Source organism: Musca autumnalis, unplaced genomic scaffold (assembly GCF_047663935.1).
Source record: "Musca autumnalis isolate F117 unplaced genomic scaffold, ASM4766393v1 scaffold_5, whole genome shotgun sequence".
Taxonomy (NCBI): Eukaryota; Metazoa; Arthropoda; class Insecta; order Diptera; family Muscidae; genus Musca; species Musca autumnalis.
In genome coordinates, this window is record NW_027412088.1 from 77365982 (window position 1) to 77383261 (window position 17280).

Genomic DNA, 17280 nt, shown 5'->3' on the forward strand with positions numbered 1-17280 from the left:
ATGGACATTCCAGGAAGATAACGAGCCAAAATATGTATATAAAGTGAATAAGGAGTGATTCCAAAACAATTCGACAGATGTTCTCATTGGCTTCTTGGTGTTTTAGTTTTGTCCACTTATATTTGTGACTTAAAAAGTTTTTGTTTTTAATTTTAACTATTTTTTATTAATTTCAGAATTCCTTAGGTTTGAGTTTTTTTCAATAATAAAGATATAAATAAGTAAAAAAAATGTACTACCTTGTTTTCTTAAAACAAATATTATTTAAAAAAAAATGCTCTGAGTGGGTGCTTTAGTTTTGGCCGACACTGTAGTTATATTTTCACCGAATTCAGTTAAAGTTCCAATATGGGCCATATCAGTCCACTCTTTTGGGCACATCGCCCACGAAAGTCAAGAAATATTCGCTAAAATGGTGCGCAACATAACTCTCGAAGAGAGTAAACGATTTGGTGCAAACTGTGCACATAACAATATTTCTTAGAAAAATATATGAGGATTGAATATGGAATATATCGGTACCACCACAAAAATTTCCTATTATGACGATAAATTTTTTTGCCTCAGATAATTGACCAAAAGTTGTAAAAAATCCGACCAGCACCAACAAAAACGACTGATGAGCACGATGACTTACAAAATCCAAGTATCCGATTTGATCGAAACTTTGCAAAATGTCTCCTAAATGTACGTCTAACTCCCAGCGGGTCAATATCAGACAACATCTTCGGATACCTCAATCACAAAGTTAAACATTTAGCTTAAGTACTGTTTTTTAGAAGGTGATCCTATTTTCAGCCATAAATTATGCACAATTTTTCCTGCTTCCTGACTGTAGTCCAATTGCTCTAAATCCTACGGGGACCAACTAAAATGACTGGTGGACGCCATAAAAAGAAGAGATTCTCAAAACAAGATCCATTTTCAAAATGGTCTATGTTGGCCCATTCCTTCTCGTACTCCGCAAAAGACACATTTCCGCTTAATCTAAATGAAATTTATCAGCAGCAAAAGGGAAACAATTAATAGGGAACGTCCAAAATTTTTAATTAATTTAATTAATCGAGCTATATGACCTAAGGAGAATTACATTGAAAAATTGATATCTAGCGAAGTCTTACACACACATCAACCGCTATGCGACGATCGTTTCGTTAACTGGTTAGGTTAACATCCTCAGGCATATTAAATGTTGTTGTTGCTACACAATTTTCGCCATTTGGAGCTCCTATTTATACATCCAAGATTGAAAATTTGCATTTGAAGCTTTTTATTTACAAAGACGACTCATTTGTCCCGCAATCCCACGGCAGCAGGTTCTTTCGTACCGGATTGACCCGGAACAACACAAAACCAATGTTTCGGCCAGCGGCTGCCACCTCAGTGTGTACATGTTCGTATTTGTTTCGTTTTTCTGTATTGGGAGCAGCATATCCCGGAATGCCTGCTCCGAATTCTATTGGTCCGAGCCGGGCCGGAGGAAACCCAGGACCAATATATCTGTGCTCAGTTTGTCACATCCGCATCTTCACCCACATCCAACCTTTGGTGAGATGCAATAGATGTCAGGAGTGGGTGCATCTAAGGGGTTGCTCTGGACTCGTCCACGTGAGGGACTACGACAGGGACTATGTTGCTGCGTGCTGTGTGAACACAGTCCCCAGTGAGTCGTCGTCGGATTACGAAACTCCCCCGCAGTCCCCTCGACAACAACCGCACACGCAGCCTTTAACACCAGCCGTTGTTGTCCCAATCCCCGAAAATGCAGCCTTTTTGCAATTGAATTGCAATGGACTCCGAGGTAAGATCGAGGAGAGAGTAGATTTTATGAGTCGGAAGAACATCAAGGTCGCGGCGGTGCAGGAAACCAAGCTGAACAACAACCACAGCTTAGATCATTGTGATGGTTACAATGTTCTGAGGAAAGATCGCACCAGAAGTGGAGGTGGGTGATTGGCTTTCCTATTGCACCAGTCTGTCCAATACAGACCTATCTCGCTTGAGCCTGTCTCTAATGACCCGTACATGGAATGTATGGGGGTAGCAGTCAGGTGTGGAGCTGCCGAGATAGAGTTGCTGAATGTATACATCCCGCCGAGAAATAGCTGTATCCCTGATTATAGGCCTGACATTAGCCCGCTCTTGCAAGGTCATAATCGTCTGGTCCTGGGGGATTTTAATGCGCATCATGAGATGTGGCATTCGGCCCTCGGAAACGACCAGAGAGGTACAGCGCTGGCTGAGCAGATTGGTAGCTCTACGTTTTGCACGGTCAATGAGGACGCCCCTACCAGAATTAGAGGAGAGTGTCACAGTTCGCCTGACATAACCATCGTGTCACCTGGTCTGACAAATGACGTTACCTGGCAACCCGTCATTTCCCTTGGATCAGACCATCTCCCCATAATTGTCTCCATTAGCAGACCACCCGACTTCATCACCTCTGAACGCCGCACGTTCGTCAATCATAAAAAAGCTGATTGGCCGAGTTACAAAGAGTTCACCAATCACCGCTTCAGAGAATTGCCCAATCCTTCTGATGTTCGGGTAGCGGAAAGGACGTTCCGGGACATCATCACTGCTGCAGCCGCTCGCCATATCCCTGCTGGTCGAATACCCGAAGTAAGACCAAATTTCCCAGCAGAGGCGACGGGATTAGCAAATGAGCGTGATGAGCTTCGTCGTATCAACCCCAATGACCCCAGAGTCAGGGAGCTGACACTGGAAGTTAACAGGCTGTTCGGCGAGCATAAGCGGAACAAATGGTTAAATCATCTGAAGAGCTGCAACATTGGAGCCGGTATAGGTGAATTGTGGGCAACGGTTAAGTCACTCTCGAACCCTGGAAGAAGGGAAGATAGGACATCAGTCACGTTTGGCGACGTTACGTTGACTGACCCGAAGAGGTGCGCAAGTAATTTCAATCGACAGTTTGTCGAGCATCCCGAGAGTGACAGGCCGACGAGAAGAGTATTACGTCGCATCAGATCTCTTCCTGCCGAGGATGAACCACCACAATTTACAATGGATGATGTTGCCAATGCCATCAGGAACGCTAAATCATCCAAAGCGTTGGGCCCTGATGGAATCTCCATGGTAATGTTGAAGCAGCTGGATGAGCCGGGAGTCGAGTATTTCACCAAAGTCTTCAACTTGTCGCTAGCCACCCTCGTTGTTCCCGAAGTCTGGAAAATGGGCAGGGTGGTCCCACTACGGAAGCCAGGCAAGGATGCCAGAAAAGTGAATCGTACAGACCGATTTCGCTTTTGTCGCCCGTAGCAAAGACACTTGAGGCCTTGCTCCTCCCCAGTATCAGAAATAGCTATCAAGTTGCCGGTCATCAACATGGATTCCGTAAGCAGCACAGCACGACAACAGCGCTTCACGCCATTACCACATATATCTGTAAAGGACTCAACCAGAGACGGCCGTGTGATAGAACAGTGATGGTGGCGCTTGACTTATCAAATGCCTTTGATACATTCAGGTCCTCCACGCTGTTTGAGGACATTGAGCAGACAACCCTCCGGCCAAGCTTGAAACGTTGGATAGTCAACTATATGTGTGGACGCCAGTCGTACGTGGAATTCAGGAATAAGAAGTCCAAACCCCGTAGAGTGAAACAGGGAGTTCCCCAAGGTGGGGTGATATCTCCGGAACTGTTTAACCTCTACCTCTCGTGTATTCCACCCCCTCCAGACGGCATTGCGATCGTGACGTATGCGGATGATTGCACGATACTGGCGTCGGGTACCTATCCTGATGACATCTGTGAGAGACTGAACAACTATTTAACCGATCTTACCACCTTTTTCCATTCGAGGAATATGCAGATTTCCCCCACAAAATCTACAGCCACTCTGTTCACCACATGGACAGCGCAGTTTGGACGTGAGTTGAATGTCGTGGTCGACGGTAGCAAAATTCCGACCACAAACTGCCCTAAAATTTTAGGGGTCACATTCGACACTACATTCACGTCGTGCGCACACGCCACAGCTATCTGCGACAAGTTGAAAAGTAGGAACAAGGTCCTCAAGTTCCTGGCCGGCAGCACTTGGGGTGCAGATAAAGAAACCTTGTTGGCCACGTATAACGCGATAGGTCGGTCTATGGTAAGCTATGCGGCTCCAGTCTGGTCCCCGAGATTGTGTGATTCGAACTGGAAAAAGATTCGTATTACAGCCGATAGCTTTTTTCCATCGTAGACTGTACTGTTTTTCACATAGAAAGTTTTTAAGAGAATTGTGGTTCAGAACGCTAAGCGTCAGCAACATTTTTGTTGAACATAACGCCCTTTTACCTTTTTGTGTCCTTTAAGTGTTGACATCACTGCTGGCACAGATGATGGGGAAAGCTTTTTTATTTTGTTATTAAGAGCTGCTTGTTTGGGGACCACTACACATTCTCTTTCGTTCTTCTCTCTTAAGACCAGAGTACACCATAATTCAAGGCTGAGCAAAATCGTGAGAGAGGCAAATTTAAGGGAGAATTAATATTTAATTTTTCTTGATGTTTCATTAATTATTTCAAAATTTTTTCAACATTAATGTTGTCTAAAATCGTCCACAATGCAAATTATTAAAAAATATAAATAAAAAATTTCATAAACTTTTAATTGTTTATGGTTCACAAAAAACTAAGAGTACGTTTTCACAATTTACCTGTGTGCTAGCACACAGGCGTGCTCACCCCTGCCATAATTATTCTTTTGAAAATCATGGGGGTAATGGGTTGGTTGGTTGGAGGGAGTCTTGCGTTTCTTATATTTTTTATAGAAAAACTTGTTTGGATTTTTGTGGTTTAAATTGTTGTTTTGTATTTATGTATGTATGTATCATAATATGTTGTTGTTCACTACTGCACTACTACTACTGCCGTTACTACAGCTATGGTGTGTGAACAAAGTAGTAGTGGGGCCCCTCAGCTGAAAAATACAGCGTTTTTTGATTTGCTCAATCTGGGGGTGTGTGCTCTGACTCTGATGTTGTATGAATTTTTAATATTATTGTTATTGTTGAGGTAGCTGTCAACGTACATATTTTTTAAAAAAATACTGTTTTCAATGGTAAACATAGATATAAAAATTAAATAAAATACGCATATTCTTCATTAGTGCTTAACATTTTTTTGTGGGAAGGACAAAGATTTATGGGCTGAAAATAAAAAACCGTACACATATTTCCCACTAAAATTCCAGAAAGAAAATAGTCCAGAGTCCGTTGTCATTTTTCTAACTCAATGGGACATAAATTTATGGAATGAAGTGTGTGAGCCTAGCATGACAGGACTTATATTAAAATACTAAATGGATGAAACATTCAGGAAATTTAACTCAATCTTTTAGTACGTTTACATTGTACTGAATTTAGTAAATCCAATGGATTTAAATTGTCAATTTATTGGATATACTCCATATAAATCCTCATAAAGAAAATAACCTGACAAAAAGCTTTAATGTAAACATGTTCTTAGGTTAAGAGTTTAACAGCATAAAATTACTACAGAAAAGAAGACGCGTAAAGGTGTATCCCATAAAATAGAAGACGCCTTAAGTGGTCTCCAATTAAATAGAAGAAGCGATTAAGCAGTTTCCTGTAGAACAAAGACGCACTAAGCGGTCACCTTATGAAATAGAAGACGCCTTACGGTGGGAACTTTGGAATAGAAGACGTCTTAAGCGGTTTTCTAGAGAAAATAATACGTCTTAGGGAGGTCTCATATAGAATAGAAGACTACTGAAGCGCGGTCTGTTTTTTTCAGCAGGTGAGGACATGTATTCAAAAAACCACCTTCGTTGCAATTAAAGCTTGCATCGACGACTCTTGTTGGGTGTAGTTTTTTACCTAATATGTCGTCAATGTTGATAGTTCGGAGCACCAAAAAGGCTTTCCTGTGGAATCTGCTGGTCACATTTAAAAATGGATTAAAGGCGGAGCTAATTGGTTGTCCACATTTTTCCTATGTACAACCTCCTTTCAGCGAGGCCAGATAGATGAACTTCAAAGTAAAGTCGCTTTCACAAAGAGGATTTAATATTTTCTGAACAACATATACTTATTATTTTGAAGTATGTTAATCATACGCTTACTTATTTCTTTACAACACCCATCACCCACCAGCAGTAAAGCCTATATTTGCCACCCAGTAAATTTATGGAATGAAGTGTGTGAGCCTAGCATGACAGGACTTATATAAAAATTATTATAAGTATTCTTTTGTTATAATTTGGATTTACCGAACAGTTTTATAGCGTTCCGGCTAACTTAAAGTTAAAAGTGATGATTGAATTTCAAGAAGGAGCTTCTTGGAATTAACTTTCAATGTAAAAATTACTTTTTTAATGCCTCCAAAGGGTGACGTAGGGGGTGGAAGATACCAAGGAACGGTCCTGACCGGTTTTAACATGGCAAAGCCCAGGATTTATCTTGGTCCCTCTTTCATCTCAAGTGGACACTGACCTCCCCGTGGTGTCACCCGGGGAACTGTCTTTAACACCCGTTAAAGGTAGTGAGCTAACATGTGCCGCGCGTTTACCCAAAAAAAACTTGGGTTTGGGCGTCGGGGTGGTAACCCTCCCCTAGAAAAAACAGCCTACTATGAAAAAACGAAAGTAAAAAAAAAACCCTCTAAAGTTGACGAACCCCGCAAACGTTTTAAGGACCATGATCTGCGAATCTGCACCTGGAATGTTCGCACTCTTTATAGAGAAGGTGCAGTGCACTCTTTATAGAGAAAGTGCAGTCTTCGCATTGGCAGACGTACTTGAAAAGTACAAGGCCGATATTACTGCCATACAGGAAATACGATGGATTGGGAAAGGCGTCACAACAACACCTAAAGGTGACGCACTGTATTATAGCTGCCATGACGTAAAGCATGACTTTGGTTGCGGATTCGAAGTAAGTCGGAGACTAAAACATCTGGTATCCAGCTTCACCCCAGTGAATGAAAGACTTGGTGCAATTCGAATAAAAGCTAAATTCTTCAATTTGCGCTCATGCTCCCACTGAAGAAAAGGACGAACAGACCAAAGATATATTTTACGAGCGCTTAGAAGAAACATATGACCGTTGCCCTGCCCATGACATTAAAATCATTCTAGGCGATTTTAATGCCAAAATTGGAAAGGAGAATATCTTTGGCCCAACAGTCGGGAAATTCAGTCTCCACAGTGAAACATCTGACAATGGTATGAGGCTGATAGACTTTGCAGCTGCAAAAAACATGGTAGTTAGCAGTACGAGATTTAATCATCTCGATATTCATAAGGGCACCTGGCTGTCCCCAGATCAAAGAACAAGTAATCAAATTGATCATGTTGTGATAGATGGAAGACATTCATCCAGCGTGTTGGATGTAAGATCGTTCCGAGGCGCAAACATTGATTCGGACCACTATCTTGTTGCAGCAAAGGTACGTACCCGTCTAAACGTTGCAAATAAAGCACGAACAGACACAACGCGGAAGTTGGACATCGATAGGCTGCAAACACAACAGATAGCCACAGCATATTCCACTCAACTAGCCCAATTGCTTAACGCGGGCACTCCTTGTCCCGATAACATAACTACACAATGGCAAAATATTGCCCACTCCATGCAAACAGCCGCAAAATCCATACTTGGATTCCAGAGACCTCCACAAAGGAATTCATGGTATGACCAGGAGTGCCGTGCTGCTACCGAAGATAAAAATGCGGCATATAGAGCTACTTTACAATCAGTAGCAACGCTTAGCGCACGAGAGAGATATCGGGAGAAAAGGAGAGAAGAGAAACGTCTTTTCCGCAAGAAAAAGAGAGAAATGGAAAAGCGGGAGTGTGAAAAAATCGAGATGTACAGGAGCCAGAATGAAGTCCGTAAATTCTACCAAAGAGTGAAACATCAAACAGATGGCTTTGGTACAGGCACATCCTCCTGTAGAGACCAGCAAGGTAATCTGGTAACAGATACAGATAGCGTGCTCAGGATATGGAAGGAGCATTTCCCCAATCTGCTGGTATCCAATGGTGGCGAAGACGATGATACCACAGATCCAATCCCAGAAGATGGTATAGAATGTATACCACCCGGCCAAGATGAGGTAAAAACAGCAATCAACCGGCTGAAGAATAATAAAGCAGCAGGAGCCGATGGCTTACCAGCCGAGCTGTTTAAAACCGGAGGCGACGCGCTGATAAGGTGTATGCATCAGCTAGTTAGCACCATCTGGCAGGAAGAACGCGTACCCGACGATTGGAACCTGAGCATCCTATGTCCCGTCCACAAAAAAGGAGATAAGACTGTATGCTCCAACTATAGGGGCATAAGTCTACTCCCTATTGCCTATAAGATAGTGTCAGGGATACTGTGCGAACGAATAAAGCCTATGGTCAACGAGATAATTGGACCATACCAATGTGGCTTTAGACCTGGCAAGTCCACCATTGACCAGATATTTATCCTGCGGCAAATCCTAGAGAAGACCCAAGAGATGCAGATCGACACATTTCATCTTTTTGTCGATTATAAAGCAGCATTCGACAGTCCCCTCCGATCAAAGGTATTCCATGCAATGTCTGAATTTGGTATTCCCGCAAAGCTCATCCGGCTTTGTAAGATGACTCTAACTGATACTAGGTCCTCAGTTAAAATTGGAAAGAACCTCTCCGAAGAATTTTGTGCCAAAAGAGGTTTCAGACAAGGAGACAGCCTTTCGTGTGACCTATTCAACATTTTGCTGGAAAAGGTAATACGAGATGCAAATGTCAAAAGAAATGGCACAATTTACACCAATAGCCACATGTTACTTGCCTATGCTGATGACATAGACATCATGGGACGATTAGTAAAGGAAGTAACTGATACCTTTAGGAAGGTCGAAGCAGAATCTGCGAAAGTGGGTCTGGCGATAAACGGCGAAAAGACCAAATTGATGGTGTCGACGCGCAAAGCGTCCATAGAGCTCGGACCAACCGTAGAAGTTGGTACCTACAATTTTGAGGTAGTTAAAGACTTCGTCTACCTCGGCACTGCCATAAACACAACAAACAACATCAGTTGTGAAATAAGAAGAAGAATTGTATTGGCCAACAGATGCTACTATGGATTAAGTAAGCAATTTAAAAACAAAGCCACATCTCGTCAAACAAAAATAACGCTCTACAAAACACTGATACTACCCGTGCTAATGTATGGCTCCGAAGCATGGGTACTTGCGCAAGCAGATAAGGCAGTGCTTGGTGTGTTTGAGAGGAAAATTCTTCGAAAGATCTACGGGCCGATTTGCGTTGACGGTGAATATCGACGTCGTATGAACCACGAGCTATATAAGCTATACAAAGTCATGCATATAGTTAAACGTATCGAGATGCAACGATTGCGTTGGCTAGGCCATATCATGAGAATGAGCGATGATGAACCCGCTAAAAAGGCGTATGAATACATGCCACCCACCAACCATTTTAGTTTGTCACCGAAGGATTTCGAACTTTTAGCCCATTATATCAGGAAGCTTGGGCTCGCCCTAAAATTTAGGGCCTAAATCAATGGTGAGCAAAACAGAATTTAAGAGAAAATAAGAGAATTTAACATTTGTCGTTTTCATGTTTTTTCTAAATTGTTTTTTAATTGTGAAAACACTGTTTTAACCTAAAATCGTGGATGAAATTATTTATTAAATAATAATTACAAAAAATACTTAAACGTCTGAGTTTTGTTGAATTAATAAAAGTAAGAGTATTTTACAGCAGCCACCAGTGGATGCCCGTGCACACCAGTGATTTAGGGCCACTCCTTTATACACCTCTCGCACTAAAGTTTTTAATGATGTTAGTTATAGTAAGCTATAATTTTAGTCTCCATTCTCTCTCTCCCTCTCTCTCTCTCGATAATGTTCCGAATGTTCTAAAAAAACCGCCCACAAGGAATTGTTGAATAGGATGAATTACGATTTATTTTTTGTTGTAGACTGTGCTGACGGGTGTAGCAGTAGGACACTGTTTATGATACCCACTTTACAATAGCTTATAAAATTACGCTGTAAATATCCAAAACTTCCTTTGTCTTCTATGAAAATGTTATTTTAAATTAGGGATCTGTTCATAGTAATTTTAGGTAAACCAGAGGCTGGGGTATTTAGCTGTGGGCAAACTGATCCTTTTTACGTGTTTATGTCATGAAAGGTATCGGGAGCTATTCATCAATGTGTTACTCATTGTATAGTCCTTCAATGTCAAATGTGGCGAACATTCTTCCATCAATGGTCGTTACTTGAGAAAGCACTAAAATCTATATGCTTAGAGGCCACCTTATGTACCCTAGTAGGTATGATGAACAAAGTTAATCATAAGCTCCGTATAAATAGAAAAGAAAACTTTCAATTTAGTTGCCGAGTGAAACATTATTTAATTTCTTGAGGCAACTAATTAGCAATGTATTTTCATAAATTTATTTTGCAAAACATTAGAGTGTGACTCAAGTTATGGTGCTGGCGTGTAGGATTATGTGAATTTCCAAAATGTTAATCACTATTCAAATAATATTATTGCAACGAAAATAAAATCTATAGAAATATTTCCAACCAATATAGACCCTAAAACAATACAATACAATATACACTTAGTATTGCCTTGGAAACACTCACATTATTGTTCGCCATTATTGTTGTGGACAAGAATAAAATGAGAATATAATAGAGAAGAAAAAGCAAGTATATTTGTCTAGTTAATCATCAACATCAGCACCAATGCTTTTTGTTTTCCTTTCAAAAAAAAAGTTCATAACAACCGCCGCTGCTGTCACATGCAAATACACCAATCCATCCATCTATAGGAATATTCAAATATCAAATATGTATGTGCAGAATCGAGGAGTGAGTGAGTGAATGTATATTTTGTTTATATTCATTTTGTGCCAGTGCTTTTCCTACTATTAATAAGCATAAAGCGAAACGAAAAGACCGAACAAACAAACGCTACAAAATCATCGTGAAAATATTTATCAATGAAATATCACCGCGACATGTGAAAAATTGTCTTGGCCCGACAAGGGGGAGGGAAATGATGACAAATAAACACAAAACGTCGAGCTAGAAGAAGAACAAGAAAATAATAACAAAATACAAACACATATTTTTGCGAAAAACAAGGTCAGACAGCAGTCTATAAGGAAAAACTGTCTAATTTGAAGAACAACAACATCAACAAACAAATATTTATGGTCCGAAATGTGCAAAAAAGGCGAGTTAAACACGTGCTACACAGAAGTGTGGGTAGATGTTCATTATGGCTTGAGGTTAGAATATTATAAAATAGAGCGGAATATAAAAATAGACATTAAACGCAGGCTAAAGAATTTCCTATGGATTAAATCATCATAACATAAGAACAGCTCATTATCGTTTGGAAATGTTGGAGAGATGAAATAATAAACAAATATCCTTTATTGGAGAGACTTCTTTCATAACAAAGAGTTCTCCTCAAAAAAAATCCCAGAAAGCTCAATTTTGCTGGTAATCTAGTTTTTGCCATTAGAAGCAATTTCTAAAAAGTTACCAAACTCAGATCTAAATTCGTCGCTATGCGCTTGTGCTTTAAAGCAGACATGTAAATCATAACCAACTGTAGAAAGAATTTTTGTTCGTTATGACCGTGGTCGTTTTAAAAAGTTGAATGTGTGTACAGATATTACGAAAATTTCTTTGGAAACACAAAACTTTCTTGCTTTTAAACATAGTTTCTTATACCTGATGTTCGCTATATCCGAATTTCACTGTGAATTTCTTTGTTTTATCCTACTTTTGCATATAAGGCATTATAAAATTTTAAAAGTCCACCGCTATTAATTTTTGCCTCAAAAACAGGTCAAATTACCTATAGTGCATCGTATCAAGTCAAAATGTTCTACAAAATTGTTTTTGTCACAAAATTTTACTCCGAATACATTTAAACTCTAAAACTTACCTAAAGGCCAGGAATCTGCAAATAATTAAAAACACGTTTTAGGGTTAATATTGTACTTTATATAAGTGTATGCCAACTTTTCCCAAAACAAGTAAAAAAAAGTATCAGTCGGCTTTGCCGACAGAGATATACCCTCAGCCTATATGAATCGAAACTTTCATCTACGTACAGAATTTTGTGGCTCTTTTTGGGCATTTGAATGAACATGCCGACAAAAATGTGGATTAGGATTAAAGTTCAAAATGTTGAAGGAATGGAATTGTGGAACTTGATCTTATTTTGGGGGTCATATATTTTCGATTGATATAGCCCCCACTAGTCACTTTTTAGGGTCATATTATAACTTTTGGATCAGTATGCCAAGAAGCATAGACTTGTCCATGGAAAACATAATCTCGTTGTAAACGGGACCACAACGAACAGGACCACAACATTTCCAAAGGATCTTCGAACAGAGCTGTTTTATTGGGCTGTTTTCTCAAGAATTATGGACTTGCCCCTGAAAAAACTTTTGTCGTTGTAATGCAGGCAGCGAATGCAAGTTGTTTCAACAAAAATCAAAGTGATTCGAGAGCAGGTCTTAAAATGAATTTAAATTTTGTGTGGGAGGTATCCGAAGGAGTGGACAAACCTGATCTATATCTGGTAGACATATTAGGATGTGTAAAGTATGGACCAAATCGGTCACTCCATTCAAAGACCCAGGGGACCGGTATTGCTTATCATCGAACTTAAATTAAGTTTGGACAAAATATTACGAAGACCAAATTTTGGACAAAATCGGCAGATCCGTTCGAGAGTTATCTTGCGCTCCAACCACCACACACTGTGCAATTGGGGTTTTTTTGCACCTTTCAGCCTATTTTCTTAGGAAGTATGGACTTCCCCCTGATGAAACTTGTACCGTCGTATGGGGGGCAGTAAATACAAGTTGCTACAGCAAAAATCAAAGCGATTCGAGAATAGGTCCTAATCTGCACTTTTCCGAAATTTTGTGTGGGAGGTACCCGAAGAAGTGGACCGATTGAGTCCATATTGGAACCTCATGTAAGTCTGGTAGAAATTTCACGATATGCAAATTATGGACGAAATCGGTTACTCCCTGCAAGAGTTATCGTGCGCACAAATTTTCCGAACATTTTCGAACTTTTGTGGGGAGGTATCGGAAGGAATGGACCGATATAACCCATCTTCGAACTTAAACTAAGTTTGAACAAAATATTACGAAAACCCAATTTTGGACATAATCGGTTGATCCGTTCGAGAGTTATCGTGCGCTCCAGCCAGACAGACAGACGGACATTACTAAATCGACTCCATATTGTCTGAAACGGATTTCGTCCAAACATACTTGGGGTCTAAAACCATTATTTCGTTAAGGCACATTTTGCCCGTATGAAAGTGAATATACCCTCGTTAGCATAAATGCTGAGGGTATAACAATATTCTAAATAAATGACGTCAAAGACACCAATATTTTCGGTCAAATTTCACTATAGTATCAAGAAAATATCTAAAAATCACGAACATATTTTGTAATAAAAAAGGCAATTATAAATAAATATAAATAATAAACTTACCATTCATTAACAATCACAAATAATAAAAAAACACAAAAGGTAAAACATTTTACAAATAGTTTAATTAAAATAAAATCAGGAAATAGTATCAACAAAAAAACATATTTAGAAAAAATAAGAGGACACAAATTAAAAAAAAATATTTGTTTCTAAATAAAACACAAAGAAATTTTTAATTTAAATTAAATACTAAAATTATATAGTTAAACTAATATACATTATAAAAAAACAAATGTACCTATACAATTATACATATGTGTGCATATCTAGCGTTTTGTATATAGACATACATATAGTTTTTATTATATTAAATATTACAATAAATATTGGCAATTGAATATATTCTATAAAAAACATTTAGAAACATAATTTATATCCAAATAGTAAAAAAACTATATAATGCAAGAAGGGACGCCTTGAATAGTTCAGAAAGAAGTATGAAACGAAAAATAAAATTGGAAATGGAAAATACATTGTTTTCCAAATACAGAGAAATCAATCTCCCTCCCATCAACAACTTCACACCTGACCAAATCAATCATCGACCAGATATTTATTTTAAACATAATATTGAAGAAGACTCCAGACAGCCAGTTCAATATTTACCATCTTTTGGTCGACTACCAAATCTCATTTGATAGGGTTATCCCAAAGGCGTTCCAAATTATGTCTTTTAAGAGAGATAAAGCCTTTTTCCCATTAAAGGCTTCACAACTGTCAAATTAGCCATTTTAAATAATAATCCAAAAACATCCCAGAAAGGATATCAGTGAGTGCAACCCGATTCATATTAACTCAATGATATGGGACCTACGGTCTATCACCGAGTCCGAACGGCGTGTCCTAAGACACCACTTGTAGAGAAGTTTTACATGGCTGAAATACTCAGAAAATATCGCCAACATTACCGAGGAGTATTTTGCCACCGTTAAAAATTCTATGTTGCCTGACCGCGGAATCGAAGCCACGGCCTTCAGCGTGCAAGGTGGGTGTGCATACCATTGTACCACGGTCTGTTTTTATAGTTTATTATGCTGTCACTTGCATTTTAGTATTTTAGTCATGTAAACCTTCTTTACTTCAAATATGTATATATGGGGATTTCTGAGTGAAATCGGACACTTTTTCAAGATGAGGTTTTTGATTTACTTTATTTTTTGCTGCGGTGATGCTGCTCATTAGCAAAACATTTTAGTATATTTTCAGATTTTTTTGGACTAACGGTTCCAGAGATATCGCGACTTGAAAAAGTCAAATTCTGTAAAAACTACATGGAAAGAAATACTCATAACTTCTTTAATATTGGTCCAATTTAAAAAAATCTTTTTTTTGTATGTTTTGTTGTTTTATCAGCTATTAAATAAAAAATAGCACAAAAATTTGCACAGTGGGCTTGGATGATATTTTCGCGATTTAATATTTAAAATCAATTTTTAAAGATGTTCGACCCCTTCGATTTTCTTTAAATTTTTTTGTATTAAACTACGTTCAATAACAAAAATTTTAAGTCATATGTGGTAATGGGATTCGGACGATTACTATTTTTTCTGAATTTTTTAAAATTTTTCAATTCAATTTTTCCTTTATATCTTTATGCAAAATTTATTAATTTATTAAAAAAATTAAAAGTTTCATTTTTAAACTTTTGTTTTGATTTTATATTTATGAATTTATCTCAAACTTCTTAAAAACAGCGTCATTTTTCGATTTTGAAAATGCATCAGCGAAAATTCCATTAAAGCCCACTGTGCATTTTTTTCTATTTTTTATGATAAATATATAATATATAATGATAAATAAGTACTCTTAGCTTCAAAAATACAGGAAATACAAATTTTGGACAAATGTATAAAGGAAAATTTTTACTGACAAATTTTAAAAAATTCAGAAAAAATAGTAATCGTCCGAATCCCATTACCACATAGGACTTAAAATTTTTGTAATTGAACGTAGTTTAATACAAAAAAAATTTAAAGAAAATCGAAGGGGTCGAACGTCTTTAAAAACTGATTTTAAATATTAAATTGCGAAAATAGCATCCAAGCCCACTGTGCAAATTTTTTTGCTATTTTTTATTTAATAGCTGATAAAACAACAAAACATACAAAAAAAGATTTTTTCAAATTGGACCAATATTAAAGAAGTTATGAGTATTTCTTTCCATGTAGTTTTTACAGAATTTGACTTTTTCAAGGCGCGATATCTCTGGAACCGTTAGTCCAAAAAAATCTGAAAATATACTAAAATGTTTTGCTAATGAGCAGCATCACCGCAGCAAAAAATAAAGGAAATCAAAAACCTCATCTTGAAAAAGTGTCCGATTTCACTCAGAAATCCCCATATAGTATTTTTTCACAAATATAAAATTTGAAAGTGGTTTGTGCGGAAACTTTCTTAATACTTAAATGGAATAAACCTTATTTTAGGCATCAATAGGCAAAACTTCATTCATTCCCGCTACTGAAAATCATTTTTGAGAAAAAGGTCAAAAAGTCATAGTCCTAATGCTCATCTTTGCAAAGACAGTATGCTCAGCGATGCCACTGAATTATCTTAGCATTTGCTTTTTTCCCTCACGTACACTGTGTGCGAACAAAAAACAACATTTGATTTGGGGTTATCCACGTTATATATGGTCAGCACCTGAAAGAGATTTGTTTTATCATGCAGACGGAAGCACATGATTGCGGTTCTTCAGGTTCAAACAGATTTGAATGATATTCCATCGCGTTGTACTGACCTTTTGCTTTATATGTGATCAGCAAGTTTTCTTTATCTGCACTCTATGTGCTACCGGAAAGGGATTTGAAGCCCTAGTTCTTAAATGGTGGCTTGTCGTAGGCGACATGAACATACAATCGAATGTGACCCTTAAAATCTTGGGCGTAGTTAGTTGTTGCGCTTTGATTACCATCGACCAGAATTTAAAGTTTCCGGGCTGTGCCCATCACCGCACATACATACATACCTACATATATACGAATTCAGTGTCCAATTTGGCCGAAAGTTTGGCCATACCTCTTGTCACAATGGGTCGAAAACCCACTGGGACTAACTTGTATCGAAAGAAGTGACACCACAGCTTAGGTCATGTTCCAAGATGGACAATGCCCATTCCTTCGTATTGTAGTCCTAATATCTTGCAGTCTTTGTGATCATGACCACAACATTACAATTTCCAGAAAGGACAATATGTCTCAACTCAAACTCAACTATACACTCCACGTCAGTAGAATAAAACACCTAAATTTTAGTTAATGCTAGCTTATTTATCCCAATACGAATGAATCAGCGCTTTTAATCTTGTGGGGATCTAAAGTCTATGATGTTCCGTATTAAACACAGAAAAAATTATGTTTCTAGATCTTCGCGAAATGATTTTCTGATCAATTTTCCGTTAGTACTATGAAAAATAGGCATTTATTTTTGGTCATCAGGATAGAACAGTCACTTTATTTTCGCGAATTTTTGATATATTAAAGCCGAATTTTCTTTCAGTCGATAAAGCAAGGCTTTCTAATCATTTGTCACCAAAAAACCAATAAATTATTCCGCGGACACCGGAAGGGGTTTAAATTGACATATAATTGAAACATCTCGGAATATCAATAGGAGCCGCGCAGTTATGTCATATTTTATCACAATCAGATAGAATATGACACAGACAACCTGGACAAATACAATCAAGTGCTTCGGATGCTGATAAGATGAAACATTTTTAAAAAAATATGAAAAACTTCAAACTTTCTTCTCAAA

The 17280-nt window shown here is 38.2% G+C and overlaps 1 protein-coding gene across 6 annotated transcripts in view; it reads right to left on the reverse strand.

Moving 5' to 3' along the window:
* The window catches only part of Lpin (phosphatidate phosphatase LPIN), a 166964-nt gene that overhangs the window by 70795 nt on the left and 78889 nt on the right, over nucleotides 1–17280 (reverse strand). For 2 of the 6 annotated variants that reach the window (XM_073957560.1, XM_073957562.1), the window contains exon 3: nucleotides 11945–11959. The exons of the other annotated variants lie outside the window; for them this stretch is intronic. The gene's annotated coding sequence lies outside the window, so the exon portion shown is untranslated. The remainder of the gene's footprint in view (nucleotides 1–11944; nucleotides 11960–17280) is intronic. 6 annotated transcript variants of the gene reach the window in all.